A 23,782-nucleotide genomic window follows, 5' to 3' on the forward strand; every position below is an offset into this window, starting at 1 on the left:
TTTATTTTTGTACTGTGCATGCTTGGGAAAAAATGTAAACATTGGCAAATGAAGAAGAAAGTTCGATTTGAATATCTTAAAAATGTAAAAAGTTTCAATCAATTTTCCAAGTGGTTTTTATACTTTTTAAAAGAAAGCTCAAAAGGATCAGAGGTTTTCAACAAATTTCATTTTGCAGTATTGCAAACTGCACTACCATACAACTAACATTTTGAGCTTTCTTTTTCATTAGTTTACGAATACGATTCATTACAAAATTATGAATTTTGTTTACATGTTTTCAGTGCATGCGCAGTATATAAGAGCAACTTTAAATAGTCCTATCTTGCACTTTTTTTAAATAATTTTTGTTCAAATTTTAAAAAAATTAATTTTGTAATAAATTTTGTATTTAATTTTAAATTGCTTCAAACATTTCGTTTAATTTTATTAAACTTTTTTTAAACGTTTTATAGCAACAAAACGTAAGACAAAAAAATTAGTATTTTATGAAAATATTTATATCTCCACAAATATTTAGGTTAGGTTTACAAAATTTTATACAGTTATTGCATATAATAACCAAAGTAATCGATACAAGTAACAAGCTTACTACTTGATTTTCTGGAATAGGGTGTTCAAAAATACTTGTTTTCTTTTGTAGTTTATTGTTGGTCTCTTTGAAAACTCTCTGAAAATCTCTGAAAACTTTAAGCTTTATTGCTAAGGATGAAAAATTGCACGAACTAACCCCTCTAAAGTTTAAAAATGATTCTCAAAGTATTTCTTGAGAAATTTAAAAAAAAATATTAATAACTGAAAGTATCTTTTCCAATATTGTTGGGTAAAGTGCATTCCGTCGAAAAAAAAGACAAACGAGAAGCTCGTGGGGCGCGTTCCAATACCATAATTTCTTGAAAATATACTGATAAATCCTTTTCCAAAAGCTTATTCAAGAGAAAACTTGTTCATAAGGTCAGGTAAAATATCGGATACTCGATACATTTAGGAAAATTTTTTTAGGGTTGAGGGGCACTTTCATGGATTAAATCTAGCTAATTCAAAGATTAAAGAATAATTTTTAAATACAAAGCAGCAGAAAAAATATCAAGAACATGTGATGAAGAGCATAAGTATTGTTTCTAAAATATTAGAAGACTGTTTTTTCTTCTTCAAAGATGCTTTCTGATAAGGGTAACGATTTTCTATAAACATTTTAGCCGTCAAAGTATAAGGTAAATTAAAAAACAGAAAATGCGTTTGATGCTGTTGATTTTTTGATTTCTATGTAGGTTTTCGAAAATCATTAGAGAAAATTATAATTTTATTAATTTTTCCTGAAGGTAAAAAAATAAATATTGTATTAATTTTATTAGTAAAGTTGGAATCAGAAGTATCAGATGCTTTCTATACTGAAACAGGATGACTCTCTGTCATGCCATCTGTTTAATATAGTACTAGAGAAGGCAATTAGAGAATCTGTATACAAACGCAGAACACAATTNCAAAAAATTCAGACTTAGAAGATTATAAAATAATCAGAGAAGATCATTCAAATGAAGATAATAACGACTTTACTTTGGAAACAGAAGAAGTAAGTCTAAAATGTGAGACACGCAGTGCGTGCAAAAATTGTGTTATTTGTTGCTACAAGATGTTACAGAGATTCAATTTATTGACCAATTCTTACAATTTAATTAGTCTAGCATTAAAATTTTTACTAACATTATCAAAAAGTCAAGTGGCTTGTGAAAGATCATTCTCCACATAAAAAGTAGTTAAAAATCGAATGAGGAGTACTTCATCTTCGGGTAATAGAATGCTCAATGGCAATAGAAAAAGATCGATTAATGAAATTAGATAGCTACGACATAATCGATAAAGTGGCAGAAAATAGTGAGCCTCTTCAAAAGTTAAATTAAATTTTAATTTAAGGACTTTTGAAGAAGCATTAAATATATTTTAAATTTTTTTTTTACATAAATCATTCATGTATGTATAGTATAATAAATATTTTTATTTACTCCTCATCTTTCACCTTTGTGATTTTATCAACCTATGTTTCCTCATAAGAACCATGTATTTTAAACTGAAATATATTCTATAATAAGCAATTTTTATCTACTTTCTTACTTCGATAAATTAACTTACGTTCATGAGAATTTATAAGTAAAAAATGCCTAAAAATTATACATTAGGAGCTGCGTACGCTTCGCGCACACGGTGTTTATTTGAAGTAGAGGGCCGATATCTCTAAAATGCCCGGACCGATTTTAAATCCCAGTCCGGGCCTGTCTGAAGGAACACTTCTTTCCAAGTTAACACTAGATCGAGCGTTCATATATAATTTAAAGTGTGTATGAAAGCTCTAAACACCGAAAATGAAAATTTTTAATATCGAGATCTCTAGTCTTTACACCACATTATAAACTCAGAGTTTGGTGTGCCTTGATTTCGTATGTAATCGTTTACAAACTATGGCGAGTTGGAAAGTGTTAGTGGTCTTCAATATTGCTTTCATCTGCACAAAGTACCCCGTTAAAAATATTTATGTCTTTAATTGTGTAATAAACAACTAAGAACATCTATTGTAAAAAAATGAAGTATAGAAAAAATTATCATTGGCCCCCATTAGTTTCTCTAGCATTTGAATTATTTGCTAAAAGTGATTTAAAATAATTTTAAAGCAGAATTCGAACGAGCAGAAATGTTCAAACTATTACATGAAGTTAATTTCTCATATGCATACACTGCAATACAATAACGGAAGAGACACTTTCAGTTTTCGACATTTTTTAAAATTTCTGAGGAAATAATTAAAGGTTTATTTTGTAGTTTTAGAGGTGTTTAGTTCAGGCAATTTTTCATTCTTAGCATAAAGTTTAAAGCTCTCAAAGGTTTAAGAGACGAACAATAAATTACAAAAGAAAACAAGTATTTTTGAACATTTAAGTAATCTGTGTTTTTTGATGAACTATTATATAAAGTATTTTTAGTGTAAATTTTACCAAACATAGATTTAAATTCTTAAATTTATTTGGATAATTTTAGCATTCATCTCTTAATTCGTTGTTTAAAGGAGAAACTTACTTTCAAAAGCCCTTTTTATTGCTTAGGTAAAATGTTTTGTCTTTTTAATTATGAATGATAAACATTAATTTATCAAAATATTACACATATTATCATAAATTATACCAGAATTGTGAGCAAAGTTTGAAAAATATGAAATAATATGCTTTTGAAAAAAAAAGTAAAATAATTGTTGCATAAAAATGCACAGCGAAATATTATGATAGATATAAAGAACCATAGAATGGACAACATTTTCAGTTTTTAATGATTTGCTTAAATGTCTTTTATCTGAATTTTTAGGATGTTTTTATTTATAAATTATGCGGAAAAGTGCAATGCGTTTGGATGACAATTTCGAAAGCACTCTGCTTCGTTAATGAATCATATTTTGTATTTGTTTCCAGATAATCATTTATTCTAAAATATAAATGTAAATTCTATGATAAATGAAACCTTAAGAGTCATATTTTTATTTTCGCATCATTATTTTCCAGAATATTTATGAAAAAAACATTGGAAACTTGAATGATAAAAAACTCCATAAATTTCGTAAATAAAATAATAAAACAAAAATGCGAATATTGAATTTGATGCTCTTAAGTAATAATTACATATTAAAAATTGAAAAATGAGAATCGAAGGAAAATTGGAAGGGTTAACGCGGTTAAAAAGAAAAAGATTGTTTTAATAAAAAAATATTATTTATGCACTTTTTTTGGACTCAATCTCAATACACTACAAACCACTACATTATCTGAAAACAAAACTTCATTTTAAATTAATTAAAGTGAATATTGATTCATCTTGTTCAAAACGAAAAACTTATTCGTATTTGCTATCTTAAGCATGGTACGTTTTTTTACTGCGCAAAACATGTATTTTTGCAAAACAATTCGAACAAGAATGTTATCTTGGAAAGATAACAATTTGTCTCTAAGATTTTTTTTGCTTATTTGGCTGATAACTTTTGGCTGATATAAGTTACAGATCATGTTGTATTTATTTTTTTCATAGTAAAATTCAAACATTTAAATTTTTTTGCAGAATATAATTTTGTGTAAATTATTGTTTCAGTTAGCAGAATTAAGGCGGAACTTGATTGCAACCGTCTGTTTACAACCTTGTTCATAAACTAAATGAAATCTGTTGTAACATCTAGGGATCCAGAGGGCTCTACAAACCGTTTACGTTACTTAATATATTAAATTTCAACATTAAGATACGTGTTCTAGTTGCCCTGGCAACAAAAGAATGAGATAAATCACACTTAGCTATTTAAATTAATTGATATTTTTATGTTGTGAAGAGCGTTGTTCTTATTGTATATTTGGAATGTTTTTCCTATGGAGAAAGAGATTTGTCGTTTGTTTTGCAAGCACGATGAGCTAAATCCTTCTAGGATTAAATATTAAGCACCATCAGCAACTGGGAATAGAAATAAGATTTTGGGTGTTATGAAGAACGGTATTGTAATACATCACAATCATTATATTTAAATGGAACAATGTTTTATAAACTATTATATAGAGGTTACAATTATATATATATATATATATATATACTTAATAACAAAAAAATCGACGCACCACGAGGCAATCATCCGAGTGCTTTAAAATTTCGTATGCATGAATGTTTTGAACANTTTGTCCATAATAGTAGAATGCCGTAAATTTCTCCATCTAGTGGTTGAATTTAAATCCTAAAGAATTCTAAACTAGAATTTTAAAAATAGATTCTTACTGTTTGCGTTTTAAGGAAATGATGAGCTTCAAAGGAAAATATTGAAATTGAAATTAAATTATGTTATTCATATCAATATCTATTTATAGATATCTGCATATCAGGGTATATTTACTAATATACCATATATATATATATATATATATAGCTGATAAACGATCAGCTGACGTCATAGGTCACACGTGTGGGTAACTGTGATCTACTTCTTCTTGAAGTGCAAGTACCTAATTAAGTTTTTATTTCTACAAAAATAAAAAATTATTCTAAATAAATACCGTGTAACTAACAATTCAACACTACTTAAATTATTACATAAGACAACGTAACAAAATAATAACTCCAGTTTTGCCAATACATAGAGAAATAAACGAGTTTATGGTGCTACGTATATCTTTATATAGAGAGAGATTATTGATATATTTTTTATGATTAATTGTAACACTATTAATGAGTTATTGTAAAAATATTAATTTATTATTTAATTGATATTAATTTATTTGCAATATTAATGCATAGTTTTGATGCAACCAATTAGAATTTGAAAGAGGATACTGAGGTACTAGGTAACATCAAAAATTCCTAGAATGAAAAGGAAAAGAAACGAAAAGGGAGCACACAACTGTATTATATAACTTTATATTATTATACTTGCACGAATATAACATAATATAGCCATAACCCTACCATTAAATGACAAGAAACTGTAATAAAAGTCCTTTTGAGTGTGAAATATGATTATTTACTTGAGGAAGTATGGATCAGATGATGGCATGGTAAATATTGATGCAAGGTTGCATTTTGAGACTAGAAATGTTAATCGCTCTGCTGCCGTATTTAATAATATTATCATTCTATCCATACCTTTACTGAGAGGAGTTTAATTAACCCTATCCATATTCATAATTACTAGAAACCTGCTCGGTTGGAGAAAGGCGCCGGGACTTTGTGAAGGCATCAATTCTAAATGGATAAACTGAGCTAGACAGAATTGATGGACCATTTATATAATTAAACAATTGAGGTATCCTCTGTTCCCCAAACATTAAGCTAGAAGTTATGGCATTATTAAATTTTCTTTAACAGTTTCGATTGAGTCGCCAAATGACATTGAATGGCGGCTTCGTTTTAATATTCTGAAGAGGTCAGGGCGTCGGGAAAAATCCATTTCGGTCGTCTAATTGGTTGTGGAGGAAGAAAAGAAAACATTTTGAAATTTTGAAGTTAATTTTCTCCAACATTTTTGGGATTGCTTTGTGAATTTTTTGAAGGGAAATTTTGTTTGGAAAAGACGCTGTATGATGAGAAAAGAAATGAAAGTTTTGATTGAATTTTTAATAAGAATTCTCTAATTAAGAAACAGAGCCGCAGGGAGCTTATTGAAACTCATGATTACTAAACTTAACTTCTTATTTTTTTATAATGCCTAGTTTATTTAAAAATGCTGTAAAAGTACTGATGAACGCTAAATAAAAATGAATATATATTTTATTTTTAATATGTACGACGTATGCGCTCTTGAGTAAGTTAGTAATGTGATTTTGTCTCACATCTTTATCCCCATTATAAGGGTTGAATATTTTAGCGAAAATTGTATGATTGTATCAGTAGCATATAACTTTGTAGCAAAGATAAAGCTTTAAACACTTTCCTTTGCAAGGAATATTTTATTGCAAACATGAAAAATAAAGTAACAAAAGCATTTACAAATTTTACGAATGTTTCCAATTATTTGATTGCAGTGCATCTCAGCAATAATGATATACATTTCAAAACGTGAAAAAACATACTATTAGTGAATCAAGCAAAAATATAAAAAACTAATTAAGAATTAAAGGAATATTTAAATAATGTTTAACATTAATTAAATTAACAAAGAAGTCAAAATTTAAAAATAAATTTTCAAAACTTTAAACATGTAGATTTCTGAGAAATGATAAATTAAATAACGTCATATTTAAGAAAATACGTAACATCCCTTTTAATAAAATAGTTGAATTTGTGAAAGATGAAAAACCAAATCAAAATATGTTTATAATATTTTGCGATGTTTTTATAGTGTTAATATGTATCGAAATGTAGAAAATGCATGCATTCTAGAGTGATGAATGAGCGAGAGAATTTTTATGTCATTTTAAGTAAACTAAGGTAGTTACTGGGCACTTAATGTTTTGATATTTGTTTCAAATTAAAAGAAAATAAATAAAGTACTGTTCTTTCTTTATTTAAGATAATGTTAAAGTTTCATTGTTAAGATAATGTTTTAAGTTTAAGATACTAGGGTTAGGCTTAGGAAACTAGACCTTATAAAGACCTTATACACAACCTCCATAAAAGTAGTAATGGGTCGGTTTTTCATTTTATTTTAAACGAAAGTATTTCACTAAGTGTGCAATGTGCTCAAAATAAATGGAATGTTTGATCTGTTGATCAGATATACCACTCAGAGAAAAAAATTCTAATTAAATAACGGTACTGATTGGTTATGACATTTCTGGTTAAACAAAAACCATAATTCTGGTATTTAAAACTAAAATGTATGATATTTAAACCATTTATTTGTGATATCGGAGGGTAACGGCTTACCGAAAAATCTGGTTTTCAAAATTATAATTCCTTTTACCGCACATTTAGTGAAAAATACAAAACTGAAAAGTATAATCAACCGAATAAATGGTTTTCATGCCATGCTCTAAGATATCGTGATGAAATCACCAAATTTTTTCCCACTTGGCCAACTTTTATCACGTGTTACAAAAAACATATTTTATTGTTAATTTTACTATAATCATTAACAAAGTGCTTTGAAAAAAATTATCTAGATTTTTGGTGCTCCCTTAGAGTCAGAAACTCAGTAAATGTTACCCTATTTTGCCAGCTCTGACCATAATGCTTTTCACAGTGTTACACTTCATCGTTATTTTTCAAAGGATGATCCGAAGTTTTTTTTAATTTGTTAGTAATGACTACAAATTGGAAGACGATAAAATGTATCGTCTTTAAAAGACCCTTTTTTGACAGATTTGAATTTTCGATTGATACACCCACAATCCAGAAAATAGGGTCTGAACAGTTCAGTCTGGAAATCAGCCAAAAGTTTATGAGTTACATTTATGTCAGCCAAATTAGTTGCAATGCAAGTTCCCATTCCCAAAATTCATTTTCTTCACTTCTAATTTATTATCAAAATTAGGTCAATTTTTTTGAAAAAAGAAAAGCACAAAACAAAACAAGAGGTGTAAAAGCAGAACTTCTGTGGGGAAAAGAAATATTTTTAGAAGAAAATTTTTTTCTACAGTATTAATATTATCAAAATACACAGGAAAATTCGATAGATTGCCTTAAACATAATTGAAAATACATTCTTAATAATATTCTGATCTTCCTGAAAATATAATTTTAATAAAGTTCCGTTTGTAGCATGGACTTTATTTAACGTTATTAGTATTCTACTCCTTTCCTAAATTCGTTCAGAAAATTTGAAAGTTAGTGTTTTATTTATTGATTTCATTTTAAATTAAAAGAATAATAAATAACTCCCATTTTTTAAAAAAGATTTGCTTTTTGCAACAAAACTGTAAAAAATAAGCTTGTTCGTTTTTAATATAAATTCTGTTTGCTATATGAATAAAATCAACATTTGATTGGAAAGTTTTTTAGTATTTGAATCCTTCGTTTTACTCAAATTATTTTATGAAAGAAAATATCGAAAAGAAGAAATGCTATTTCAGGTAGGGAAAACACACCGTTTTAGTGCTGATTGCTAGGAATATAAAGTAGTTAATGCAACGAGAAAAAGAAATGACTGAAATGAAATATTGTTTTATTTATAAAAATAAAAAAAAATACGCAGGATGCGGTAAAACTGAAATGTTAGAACCGAAAGTAGATTGAAGTTATCTTCTCAATTTTTGGAAAGTGTTTTCTTTCTTTTTATAAGTCATTCTAATTTTACATCTTGAGATAAAAGCAAACACTCATTTTGCTCAAAATGGGGTTTCTTTTGTCTTTCGAAAACATCTGGAAAACATCTCAAAATAAGATCCCCTTTTCTTTTATAGAATGTGGATATGCCTTTTCTGTTGGCTGGATAGAAAACTGGGCTTTCAATTTATAGCCAAGCTGGAGTGTGCTCAAGTATTTTTTCACGCAGACTTTTTGCGACTTCAAATCTTTTTCATGAGATTCTTCAATTTCTTTTCTTCTTGTTTTCATTTGTAGAAAATACCCCCGATTGTCCGAAATAGTCCTGCTGGAGGGTTAAATTCGTAGAATATATTTTTATTTTATTCTTTTCATAAGTTCAGCTCGGAATGTTTTTCGCCAAGAGCGATAGTACTCTATACGCTAGGAGAAATTCTGGATAAAACTACGGTACTAAGTTCATCCTCCGCAGAATCCATTTTTCCGTAAAATCCATTGCTGTACTAAAATATTGCACCGTAATTTTTACAGAAATACTTACTTAGAGTGATTCAGTGATTTTATGGTACTTAAAAATTACGGAGTGTCAGTTTTTTCTTACCCGTAATATGTTCCGGTAAAAATGAACTCTACGGGTTAAAAGTACCAGCACCCTGAGTGCTTTTTACAGTAATTTGATCTGGAATTTTTTACAGTTTACCAACTTAAAATAATCAATATATAAAGTAAAATGTGTAAAGCCTTTGGAACAAATAGCGTAGCATATTTAAGTATGCAGAATTAGATGCAACGGTTTTAAAGTAATACTCGTAAACAAAATGGGATTTCATATCAATGTGTTGAACCTGGGAATTTTTATTTGTTTTTACATAAAAAAATTGTTAAAATAATGCCATCTATTTCATATTGTTTCAAAAATGTGTTTATTTGCTCTCTGTCAATCCAACTGTTCATATATTTTGGAATTACAAAAACCCCTTTAGTTTTAAGGAGACGTCCCAAAAGCATTAAGGGAAAAATTTAAGACCTTATTGTATCAGTGTATTTGTTACATATCAATCTATTCTATTAAGATATGCAAACTGCATTAAACTATTAGAGAAAATTAAAAAAGTTCAGTTTATAACCCACTAACGAATGCATATCCCAATATCTCGCTTTAAGAAGCTTTACTTTTTCTGCAATGATTTGAGACATACTCTCCCTGTTTTATCAGTGTCACGCAATTCATTATACCGCTTGAAAAACAATTTGAGACGCAATTCTTATTATTTTTATATTGAATATTAACACGAGTCGAAAAATTGATTTCTACACAAGATGAAATATTTAAAATAGAACATTTAAAAAAATTCAGATTCTACATTGTTAAAAAAAATCTGGTACATTTATAGATTAATAAACTCTCAGCTGGGGTGGTAGTATAAAACTGTTTATTTCACGGAAAAATACTGTTATTTAAAAACAGATGGTTGTTTTTCAAGCAGATAAATAATGTTATCTTAGAAAATATGCTCAGTTATTTTAAAAGAAAAACTCCGTTATTTAACAAAAATCTTTGTCATTTTAGCAAAAAAATAAATAAATAAATAAATAAATAAAAAAAATAATGCCAGCAATTAGATCGGTGGGACCTGCGAGCAGAATTAGCAAAACTAATCAACACCGCGATTGAAACCGGATCATCTTTTTGGGAGGTGAGCGTTCTGTCCCTTCAGCTACAGAAGCTTAAACTGTTATTTATTTTAACCTGTTTTTATCCTAAAAGACTTACTGAAATCATATTTAAGTGTCAAAATGGTTTAAACTATATTGGCCCACACTTTTATAAATGTCTGGAGATTTAATTTACCGAAAATATAATAATAAATTTACCGGCAATTTAATTTACCTTCCTTTCGTTACATCGTCATTATTTAAAGCTAAATATTTTAGGATACGTATAAAGATAAACATTGCTTTTGAGTGGTTTGTTTACAATATTCATAAACTAGAATACGATAGCAGTAAACAATCCTAAAGTATGGGCAAATTTAAGTATTTACTTACAAGTTTAAAACAAGCTTAAATAGAACAACCGATAAGCTTTAGCTGAAAAACCGCAACCGATTTAAATTTCCCTATGCTACTATCCTAGACATTTATTTAGGCATTTAAAATAAGCCTTCTTAGAATTACCAATAAATCACGTACTGAATAATTGCAACCGATTAAACTATCCTTAAGCCAGTGCCTAAAAGACGTTTAATCGGACAAGCATCCCTTGGATGGATTATAATGTGACGCATTTCTGGAAGTCGACGCATCTGCAACTTTGTTCACACAATGTGTAAACAATTTAATTAATAATCTATTTAATTGTGTACACAATTTCAATAAACATCAGTAAAAAATTTACAATGTTAATTTATAAACAATAAGGAAACATAATCAGATAAATAAAAATAAAATGGAAGCAAAATAATAACATAAATAACAAATAAAAATATAAAGAGGCATAAATATTTAGAAAATCTTGCACAGAGAAAAAAAAATTCTGACAAAATTATCTTACTGTATTGTAATGACATTTCTGGACAAAAAAACAACAACATAATTCTGGTAATAGAACAACAACGGTAATTAAAACATTTATTCGGCAATTTTACCATTTATATGGTGACGGTTTACCGAAAATTCTGGTCTTAAGAATACAGTTCTTATTACCACATATTTATAAAAAAAATACTCAACTAGAAAGAAAAATTAACCAATGAATGATTTTTATCTCATGCTTTAAGATATCACGCTAAAATTACTAAATTTTATCACTTTTACCAAATTTCATCACATATTACAAAACCATATTTTATTGTTGATTTTACCAAAATCAAAGCGCTTCCTGAAAAATTACCAAGCATTTTAGTGTTTCCATCGAGACAGAAACACGGTAAATTTTACCATATTTTGGTAGTTTTAACTACACTTTTTTCAGTATGCGAACTTTTCTCAGAGTTTATCATTCAATTCTGCTATCGAATAATAATGTAATACTTATTAATACTGATGTATTTATTGGATCAACAGTTGTTATTTTACTAAAATAAATTTAAATGAGTGATTTAACGTTTTAGAATTAAAAATACTAGAAATTATTTATTTATGAATATTGATATATAGGGTAAAATAATATTTTCCATAACATATATTGCTTTGAATGGCATTATTAGAGGATTCAGATACTTTTATGATGGTCCTTAAAAGGAGATGGCATCGATGTTACAAAAAGCAACATTCATTAAAATCAGATATATTTGTACTTGCGTGCTGATGGACATTTAATACATCTGAGACTGATCTGAGTTTAATCATTTTGTGAGATGGTTGGCGAAGTTGGCTTTTAATCTGCTCAAAACTGTCCACACAGTTTCACGTTCAATGAAAACGGCGATTTTATCGTCAAGTGAGTTTATTCTAATTTACAAAATTTGTGGTTCGGAATAATAATAATAAAAAAAAACTACTGGATGGCTTGAAAATGCAATAAAATTAGAATTTGCTAAAATTATATAAATCATTTCATTAATAATTTTATTATTAGTTTTACGTCAGAAATAAATAAAACCATTAAAATAATATCAATATCATAGTTTCGTTAAATATACTTATTAATGAGTGAAATCAATGAAGCCTAATTTTGAACGAAACTCAGACGAAAACCATTCTAATGTACATAGTTTAAACTGTTTGGCTGAAGTTGAACTGCAATGCTGTTCAAATTTACTACAACTTATATATGGCGCCAAATTGAACCATATTATTGTTCATGATTACACGATACTTTAAGTTCAACGTAACCTGAATGAATTTCTTTTTCATTAAAGTTGCATAAAATTTGCGTGAAATAATAATTCAAAGTTACATAAAATTTTTTATGAGAATGATTTGAGTAAAAAAAATAATATGTGAAATTTTTTTTAAAAATAAAATACTTGAATTTTTGCGTACTAAGACGCAATCATTTTGGTTTAAATAAAATGGTTAAATTTGGCTAAATACAGAATGTAAATTTCTGAACTTTTAACGTATTATTTAACATATAGTAGGCAGTTACAATCTGGAAAATATAGCGCCAATAATTTATTAGGTTATTTCTTTTATTTTTATTTTGTGCTTAATAATTTATTATTTGGAAAGCATTTGCGGTTTGCATACTTCATTGAAATATCTAGTGCATAATAATGTATAAAAATATAAAATCTTATTAATTAATATTCCTTATAGCTTAAATAATTTTAAAATTTTTGCTTGATTTCTACACAGCAAAAAATTCCTGTATAAAGTATCACACTTTGGGTGGATCATCTGGAAAATCCATTTTTATAGTAAAATATTATACTTTAATTTTTCCAGTAATACTTAATTCAAGTGATTCGCGGATTTTACAGTAATTATTACTATATAAAAATCACTGTATCGATTCTTTTTTCCGTTGCATGATCCGATAAAAATGGATTTCACTGCAAAAAATACCGGTACTCTGAATGTTTTTAATCTTAGTTTGATCTAGAATTTTTTTCACAGTGAAAACAGCTTTCTTTACTCCTCGTTTGTAATTCCCAAAAGCTGTAATTTCAAAAATTCGTAATTTCAAAAATTAAAAAACTCAATTTCTTAGGGACAGAAAATGCAATAATATTAAAATAACCAGCCAAAATATCTATATATTTTAGTTGCAGTTTCGTTTCTTAACTAAATTATTTTTGAAAAAAATTTTATATATCACCAACTTATTTATGTTTTTAAAAGTAGAAAGTGGTAGTCACTTCATCTGGAATAAATAGTTTTGAGTGAGAATACTATTTAAATGTACAAAATGGTTGTTGGGCAATTTTTTTTCAATTGAACAATATTTATTTATATTCCTTGTTCTGCCAAAAGCGACAAGCAAGTCATGAAAAAATCGGTTGATTCCTTAACATTAAGCCTAAATAACTATGTATTATGTACTATGATGTCGTACTATGTCGTGAAATGATAACTAGAAATTCTGAAAAGTTTTTGTATTTATTAATTAATACTGTTTATTTTGCATGTATATAATGTCGATATTCTATAATTTAAAAATTTCGTTCACCTCCGGCATACTGATAGGTTAATTATGCCAAAAATTAAAAAATACACGTTTTCATTATTAATATACAATGTGGACAAAAAACAACTGAGCAGAATTACTATACTTCACTTTGTTTTAATACTTTAAATCTATTCATATTTAATCATAATTTTAATAATCATAATTTTAATACTTTAATCATAATTTTAATACTAACTTTAATACTATTTTAATTCTAATTTTAATACTTTAAATCTATGCATATTTAATCATAATTTTAATACTAACCATAACTTTAATACTATTTTAATACTAATTTTAATGCTTTAAATCTATTCATATTTGATCACAATTTTAATACTAATCATAATTTTAATACTTAAAATCTACTCATAAACATCTACTTTTGTGTGAAATTAATCATTGAAAACACCAACAATAAAATATCTTTTATTACGTAACATAAAATGACGAGTTTTTAACAATCAGTGTCTTCCTTGTTAGTGACAGGTAGCATTATTAAAACGTGAGTAAATCCAACACTCATGCATATGATTGTGAAGAATTCGATTTTTTTCGATCGATATATCCATATCGATATCCTTACAGTTCAATTAGTTTCGTGAGCATATTAAGGAATTATTTTACCGTTATGTATTTTCACTTCAAAACAGAGCAACTCCTATATTTTTAAACAGCAAAACGGACAGGCTATATTTCACGACTAAATTAACTTACTTCCCTAAATTTATGCACATGTATTGAATATTTTAATCGAGCGAAAACGTGTTCAATTACGAAAACTCAATGATGAAGCGTCGCTGAAATTTTATTTCTGCTAATGATGGGAAGCAAGCAGATGGCAAGTCCAACGAGGACGTTCTGCCACAACTAAATTGGTTAATGGTTTCTCTTGTCGTGAGTTTGCGGGAAACAATCAGGAAGGCAAACAATTAGAGCCTACGTCCGGTAATTGGTTCCAGGTTGGTTAAATCAGTGGAAGTATATTTTTTCCCGAGAGTAACCGTTTTCCGGAGAGGGATTTGGATAATTACTTCAAGTTTACAACCAAAGTGATGTGATCGGATATTAAGTTAGAAATAAGTGGATGCCTGTCACGCTTAGTTGTGACACTCCGCGGTTTATAAAGTAATATTTCAGATTGTAATTAGAAATCGAATGGCAATGTTACCGTTTTGGTTTTATAAATTAGATAATAATTGATAATGAATCATTATGAATCATTTGAATCTAATTTAAATTATAGTATACAACACTTGAAATTAGAGTTTTTACATCGATTCAGTTAAATGAATTAAGTAAGTATAAAAGATTCACCAAATTAAATTAAGAAAAAAAAAACGCTTATAAAATCGAGTATAAAATAGTTACTACAGTGGTGGCCAAAAGTGTGGACATTTTTTGAAAGTTTCATGTTTTTCAACTTTGTGTGCTTGTAGAATAGATTAATTTTCACCTAAATACAAACGTTTATATATCAAATTGAAGGTAATGCAATGTAAAATTTAATAATAAATAAAGTATTACAATATCTGTATTACAAAAAAAGTTATGCAACTAATAGTAAGATCTATCTTAGATTAGCATTTTTTTAAAGTGATACTTACGCAATCAATACTTAGTACGAAAACCCTTATTTTTTGAGACAGCTTCACAGCGTCTTTTCATCGAGTAAACGAGTGTCTGGAGCTCATCCTTCGTAATCACATGGTGACAAGAATCAATTATAGCCTCAATAAGTTGTCTTTTATTGGATGAACGCTTTTTTCGTGCAAGAATTTTCAAACGTCGCCACAAATTTTCAATTGGATTGAGATCAGGGCTGTTTCCTGGCCACGATAATATAGCCATGTCTTTATTTTGAAACCATGCTTTGCATACTTTTGCTGTGTGACATGGAGCTGAATCCTGCTGAAAAATAAATGGTGCGTTGTTGGGGAAGAGATCCCTAATGGAAGGTATCAATTTTGGTTTTAGGACAGTTTCGATGCATTTTTTGGCATTCAGGATGTCAAATCAGGCCGAAAAAAATGCACAAGTGCTACTGCAGATAGAAAAATTAAACGGCTATGCCTTCAAGATGGAAAAATTTCATCAGATACCATTAGATGTGAAATGAATGCAGTGGGTATTGCACTAACTTCAAGAACAATAAGAAGAAGGTTATCAGGGTTTGGACTACAAGCTGGAATTCCATATTTAAATCAAAAGCATCGCGAAAAACGAGTTAAGAGGGCAAGAGAACGCAATAAATGGTCAGAAAATCAATGGAAGCAGCAAGTAATCTGCAGCGATGAGAGTAAAATATCGCTCTTTGGTAGTGATGGTAGAAAATACGTGAGACGTAGAGTAGGTGAAGCACTTCATCCTGATTGCATTGAAGCAACTACAAAAAGCCCAACAAATGTCACGATTTGGGCATGTCTGTCTGCAGATGGTGTGGGCCGAATTCAAGTGATTGATGGCATCCTGAATGCCAAAAATACATCGAAACTGTCCAGAAACCGAAATTGATACCTTCCATTAGGGATCTCTTCCCCAACAACGCACCATTTATTTTTCAGCAGGATTCAGTTCCATGTCACACAGCAAAAGTATGCAAAGCATGGTTTCAAAATAAAGGCATAGATATATTACCATGGCCAGGAAGAAGCCATGATCTCAATCCAACTGAAAATTTGTGGCGACGTTTGAAAATTCTTGCCCTAAGAAAACGTCCATCCAATAAAAGACAACTTATTGAAGCTATAATTGATTCTTGGAACCATGTGATTACGAAAGATGAACTCCAAACACTCGTTCACTCGATGAAAAGATCCTGTGAAGCTGTCTTAAAAAATAAGGGTTATCCTACTAAGCATTGATTGCGTAAGTATCACTTTCAAAAATGGCAAATCTAAGATAGATCTTACTATCAGTTGCATAACTTTTTTTGCAATACAGATATTGTAATACTGTATTTATTATTAAATTCTACATTAAATTACCTTCGATTTAATATCGAAACGTTTGTATTTAAGTGAAAATTAATCTTTTCTACGAGCACACGAAGTTGAAAAACATGAAACTTTCAAAAAATGTCCACACTTTTTTCCACCACTGTATATTATGCATAAATACTTAAGATTGCTGATGGATTGAGTCATAAACTTATTATTGGTACACATAAAGGTTTGAGATTGTCAAGGAATTAGAATGTGATTTAAATCGCAAAAATAAAAGTATGCATGAAGATCACAAGCTTTTATTTACATCGTCCAACAATTTCAAAACAAAACTTGCAATTTTTGACTGTGAGAAAAAATACAACTTTAAATAATATTCAATAAAATTTTCCAATCATTTTCCAAATAGTAACTTGATCCATGTGCTTGAAGACAGTTTAATTTTTACTAACTGCTTCAAACCTTTATTAATTGTTGTAAACAGAATTCATCGTTATGCCGTGAAAGGGATAATTACACTCTACTAGAAATTTCTACTCGCTTAAATAGTAAAATTTCATTCAAATGGAATTCTATCGAGTTGGATGACAATTTTAGTTTTAATGATTTCCTGACATTTTCTACTTTTTAATAATTTATTAATACACACTATTCTATAAGCTGTGAGCATTTTAATACCATTGTTATGTGAACTAAATGATTCTATATATTTACATTCAAACTTAAAGAAGGGACATAGATAATTCCTCTGAGGATCGAACACATCTTTGACTTGATACCGACCCCAAATGACATTGAAGACACTTCCCAACGCATACAAAAGAAACCACCACACCAGAAAAGCTACCTTTAAATTCCTGACGTTTATGGGAAATTGAGATTCACCATATTTTTTTTTCTCTCTACAGACAGCAGCAACTATTCTTTTGGATCGATGGCCATGCTGTCAGAGGGAGTACAACGGACCACTGCATCCTTTGACTAAAACTTCCCCTTCAATCCCACACGGGGAGAAAAGAAGAGAATAAGGGATATAAAAAAAAAGAAGAGGTGAAGATACGAGGAGGTGAAAGAAATAAAAAGAAAGAAATATTAGAAGCTGTCGGCGTATCCTTTTTAGGTAGGAGACGGAAGAGCCATATTGATCAGTTTAACACACTTCGATGACCCTTTTCGTGATACCGGGAGAATTTTCTTTTCCACATCTTCCTGGATTTCTTTTATGAAATGTGGGTTTGAAGGGTAGATTAGCAATTATATGAAAGAATTATGTGGGAAATGGAACATTTTAGGATTTATTTATACATTTTTTCACTGCAGTAAATTCAAGCCTTTTTGAAAACGACTCAAAAATCTTCATGATTCTCATAATCATATCATATCATATCATATCATATCATATCATATCATATCATATCATATCATATCATATCATATCCTGTTATAGCATAGCATTGTTTTATGCTTATTTAATCAAATATAAAATTTGAAAATATTTTCTAAATGAATTTAAAATTTTATTTTCCACCATTACTCCTTCTATTGTTAATCTATTGTTGCGTTTTTATTCAAATGAATCAAATGTTTTATTCAAATGTTACGAAATATTACACGTGAAAATACAGAAAAATTGTTAATATATTGTTATGGTTCGTTTAAAGCATAAGTTACTAAGTTAAACTAAATTAAATATAATATTAATTTATTATAAATTCAACCTTGAAACTATTAATCTATAATAAATTAAACTTTAACTTATATAATAAATAAACTAACCAGGTTGTGGTTATTTAAAATGTAAGTTAAAATAGCAAAACCCAAGTTTTTTACTAAGTAATAATCCTATTCTTAAATACTTATAATACTAAATTGACTTTTCAAGTTCAGGGAAAGCACGATAGTTTATGAAAGTTATTAAGATCCACTAAAGAAAATTTGAATAGAAAGTTTTAATAGAAGTTCACATTGAAAAATAGATTTTTAGTTACAAAGATACATTTCTGGGAAGTTTTTGATTCGCTGAATAGTTTTATGTTGTTGAGCTCTTCTCAGATGAGCTTTCAGAACTTTCGATTGAAATTATAATCTATTCAATGACAAATTATATATTGGAAATCAATGAATTCTAACCACTTTCTCCACTTAACCACTAGACTAGACTCGTATAAAAGCAACAGCAGAAAACATTACTCAGTCTTCAATGCATATTTAAATGAAAGGTTGATTTTTCAGAAATTATTCATGCTAGAGCCTATATCATTTGCATCATTTTGAAGTAAGACTATTTCGTCTTGAGATTAAAAACTATTATTTTTCATTAAGGCATGTCAAAATTTTGAGCTAACTAAAAACGTTGGTTCCTTATAACTTTAGTTATAATAATGAATAATGCAGCAGAAAAGTAATACAATTCTTTTCTGTAAATCTTTATAGATTTTAAATAGTCATTTTTATAGATTTTTGTTAATAATGCAACCTTGTGATGCTTTCTGATAAGATTGGATCTCATTTTGTCTCTTGTAAGGTCCAAAATACTTATTGTGATATTGCTTTTCAGATATTTCCTTCCTTCATTTTAAGGTTTAACTTGTCGATTATATTATTTTAAATTTAATTTAATAATTGTTTGAGTTACTTCAAGGAACTGGCCTCAGTTAATGTGATGGCTGCCCTGTTTATTGAGCAATACGTAACCTGCTTTGAGTTATTGCGTTACAAGTCTTATGTTATTAACATTACAATGACTAAAATACCTATATTACCCAAAAGCAGTCAAAATGACTTCATTGGGAGAGACTAACTAATGTATAAAGAAATTTGTTTAAAATTAATTTTTATTATTTTCGATATTAATAATATCAACAATAAAAATAATTATGAAAGTCGCAAAATTCTAAGGAATTGTGTCATTATATACATCATTGTTTTTCTAATTGAAATGAAAAAGCAGTCAAAATGACTTCCTTGGGCTATCTAGTGTTAATTCTTGCGTATTTTTCTTATACATATTATAAAATGCTTATTTCTTATTTGGATAATAGAGCTATTATTATTCAATTAGGTTTTTTCATATTTAATTTAATTACTATTTTATTTATTTTATCAATTTTTCCCAAGTTTTAAGGTGTTAATTATAGAATATTTTTCTTATTTATTCCCCTTTAAACGATTTCTTTTCTTTCGTTTCCGATTGTCCAAAGAAAAAATTTCATTCTCTTTACCATGTACCTTGAGGGAGTGATGGCATAACTAGAACTCCAGATGCGTAGAATTCTATTCACACCTTTGCCTTAGGCTGCTGTCTTCCTGAAGCCTTCTGTCTGTTCTGATTAAATGCTTGAGAACGTAAACGTTATAGAATGTCTAGGGCCCCTTGGCCAGCCTATTATCTCCGCGGTCGTAAGCGAATTTGGCCTACAAAATATTGGTTTTGGGCAACTCATTTGGGCACGGGGCATTTTATGCTGAAAGATTTTATTTCTGTTAGTCAAAGTAAGGGCCTAGTTTGCTCTGGTGTTAAAATGTTTGCGTCATTCTAAATTCGGCTTGGCCGGGTAGCTGTTACTAGTATTTTTTCTCCTGCCAAGTCAGATGGTAGATTAATAAGAAATTGCGTTGACTACAGATCAATAAGAAGATGATATGCATACGTGTTTTGAATTTATATATATTTCTTGTATAATATTTCCTAATTTTTTAACACATTTATTTTCTATGTTTTTTTTTTGTAATGCTTTAAATTTTGAAAGCAATATGTGCAAAATGAAAAATTTTAATTAATTTTTGTTTAAATAATAATTTTCTCATTTTTAAAAGGAGTTAGTTGCATTAGTTATAACTTTTACAAAAATTCGGTATGAATACTAACTTTATTTTTTTAAATATTTAATTATAAGCTTAATTGAATGATGTTTCATTTAAGCTCATTTTTCAGTAATAGTTTTTTAATACTAGTTTCCTCTCTTTTGGACCGAAATGAATTATCTTCAGATATAAGTTTGTGTTCTTCTACTCAAAATATCACATTTTTTAATATCGCAAATATCAATGAAATTTCAATTAATGTGTTCAATTTGAATCTTTAATTAAAAATATGGTTTTTATCTAAATGAGAGGAAACGTTTAGCACGAAGAAAATCATGCATGATTTGACAACGAAGAAACGTTTTTGAATCGACATATATTGATCTGATTAGTAAAATATAAAAAGTCGGAAAATAGATTCCTCTCTCGACTTCTAATGAGACGTTTAGTCACCGAAACCATCACGGTAGGATTTTTCCGGAATGTTTTAGAGGCTCGAAGAATTGAGACCAACTGTCCCAAAATAATGCCCATTCATGCGAGTTCTCAACAGCTAGAATTCTATTGAAAACATTTTATTTTATAACCGTCGTTGAACAGCCGACCCCATTTCGGGTTTACGACTACTATTTTACAACTCCGTAACCTCGCAATTTTGAACCCAATCCGGAAGACAAGGCAACTCCTGGCTCAAGTATTGGAAGATATATGCTTTCGTGGAGGACTTTTTTATGGCACTAACCCGCATTTGAGTTACATGGAGAGGAAAATCACGAAAATCTCCGTCGGTTAGCCAAACGGCAAGGGGACTCTAACCCATGACACGTCTACCACTGAGGATATCTTACGTCAGCACTGTGGTTGGTGCAAGCCGGATGCGGAATTTTTATCAATCAGCCATCGCTGGGCTTCAAACCCAGTACACCTAATTGGACGGCGAACGCTCTATCCCTTGAGCTACTATGGCTCTTCTCAATTGAAACCATGTCAGAATTCAAAGGGAGGTGGGGAGACTATTGTCATATCTGAATCTATCAGAAAATAGGTCATAATGAATGGGGAGTGGAACTGCCCATTGTCACAATGAAGTTAAAAACCGTTTTTGATTTTAAGTTGGGACGATTTGGAATATTAATTGCTATTGCCATTTAATAAACAGTAGAATAACGATCTGACTTCAAGAATTTACTAACACGTGTCATATATTTATCAATAGGGATCATTTATGGTTTTCTAGAGCGAGCTTAATCGCTTGCCTGGAATTTAAGAAGTCCCTCGTGTTATTGGTAGACTTAATGTTCCGATAAAGGCCTTAAATTTCTTGCCAAATATTGATGTCGTTACAACTGGAAAAAAGGATTGGAAATATGATCTGTTGATGACTTTTTAACGAGGCAAGCACAGCTGATGTATTTGTATTCACCTAACATCTACAGTTTACTATCTTTTATAAAACTCTATAGATGAATTTCACTTTCTGTATTGGGTGATCTTATTCAAAAATGTATTTTAAATATATCAGATAAAAATGTCGATTTCAAAATGTCGTGCTCAGTTTTTTTTCTCCAATACGTAAATTCTTTTCTCAAAAATGACTAGCTGCGGAAGAATAATTGAAATCGAGGTAATTTCGAAGAGATTTTTGCATAATAAGATTCGTGTATAATAACATTCATTAGATTTTCAAAAAATATAAGGAAAACACTTCAAAAAACATTTTCATATAGTTTTTTGTTAACTTGATAATTAAATAGTAATGTGCTTTATTAAGTAACTTTAAAAAGAGATTTTTCAAACTTTAATCTTTGGTAAGGGAGCTATATTCCATTCACGTTTTTATGAATAATAGGCAGCATATTATTTTATATTTTATTTCACAACCGGCGTCGAGCAGCTGATCCACTTCTGAACAATTTTCAACCTCGTAGCTTTGTAATTTTGTACCCAATCCAGAAGAGAAGGGAACATCTAGATCAAGCATTGGAACAAACTAGTCTTCGTGGTGGACTTTGTGATATAACTAACCCGCATTTGTGTTGCATAAAGAGGAAAACCTCCCATGGTTTGTCCGACGGCAAGGGGATTCTAACTATGAATCCATCTACATTTTATGTCAGTACTGTGGTCAGTACGAGTCAGCAGCATAGTTCGTATCAATCAGCCACTGCTAGGATTCGAGCTTGGGTCACCTTATTGGGAAGCGAAAGTTCTACTCCCTGAGTCTCCGTCACTCAGACTCAATAAAAAGGTAATTCTGTAAATTGAGCAAATTTATTTTGAATTAAAAATACATAATTCGTTCATATTTGAAACTAATTGACATTGCTGAGGGTAAAATATATTTTATTTGCAAATAATAAATTTATTTAAATTAAAACTCCAAAATATTTTCTTTTTTTAATTTTTTTAAAAATATATAAAACTGCTAGTTTTTAATAATCACGAAATAAAAATAGAAAATATACCGAACTTTTACTATTAAATAAACTTTTAAGAAAAATATATGCCCAAAGAATCCTGAAAAATGACAAAATAAGATTGTTTCATATGAAAAAAATGCAACGTCAAATAACTTAAAGCTACTAAATAATATAATTAAAGAGAAGAAAAAGTAATTATTTAAGCTTCTCCATTAAAGAATGTTTACAATTTTACAGCGATACAATTAAGTTTGTAAAAAATGATTTATAGCAACAATATTCTATTATTTTTATGAATTTTAATAATCGATTATACCCAGTCATTTGCCATCATTAATAATTGTAGCATCGTAGTTTCATTAAACTCTCTCGTTCGAAAATTTCAAGTTAAAAATGCAGCTATCTTTCGAATTTCCCCTCAATTCATTTTAAGATCGGATATATTCTTTTCAATTTTGAGGGAAAGCTATCAATTACCCTAGCACTTCGTATAAGGTGAATGTTAGTGAATAGAGAAGCTTACTATTTTCAGAAGTGACAGAGGAGTTGATTTATGATGAGGTTTCTCACCAGGTTGAGAAAGGTTTCTACTCTTCATAATGGTAGGTGAATGTAGGAGCAAGGATTTGTCAACATTCTTGACAGAATTTTCAGGAATAACTAATAACAAACTCTGTATCCATAAAAGTTTCTATTTTAGGAACTTTTAAGAAATAGTCTTATAAAGAATAGAATTTTATAAGAAAAGATGTCCAGTGCATTAGTATGACAATGCTGTTATATAT

The 23,782-nt window shown here is 29.0% G+C and overlaps 1 protein-coding gene across 2 annotated transcripts in view; it reads right to left on the reverse strand.

Moving 5' to 3' along the window:
- LOC107455042 (metabotropic Glutamate Receptor) overlaps positions 1-23,782 on the reverse strand; it is a 154,105-nt gene that overhangs the window by 11,570 nt on the left and 118,753 nt on the right. The window lies entirely within an intron of this gene.

The sequence above is a fragment of the Parasteatoda tepidariorum genome, chromosome 4, assembly GCF_043381705.1.
Source record: "Parasteatoda tepidariorum isolate YZ-2023 chromosome 4, CAS_Ptep_4.0, whole genome shotgun sequence".
Classification (NCBI taxonomy): Eukaryota; Metazoa; Arthropoda; class Arachnida; order Araneae; family Theridiidae; genus Parasteatoda; species Parasteatoda tepidariorum.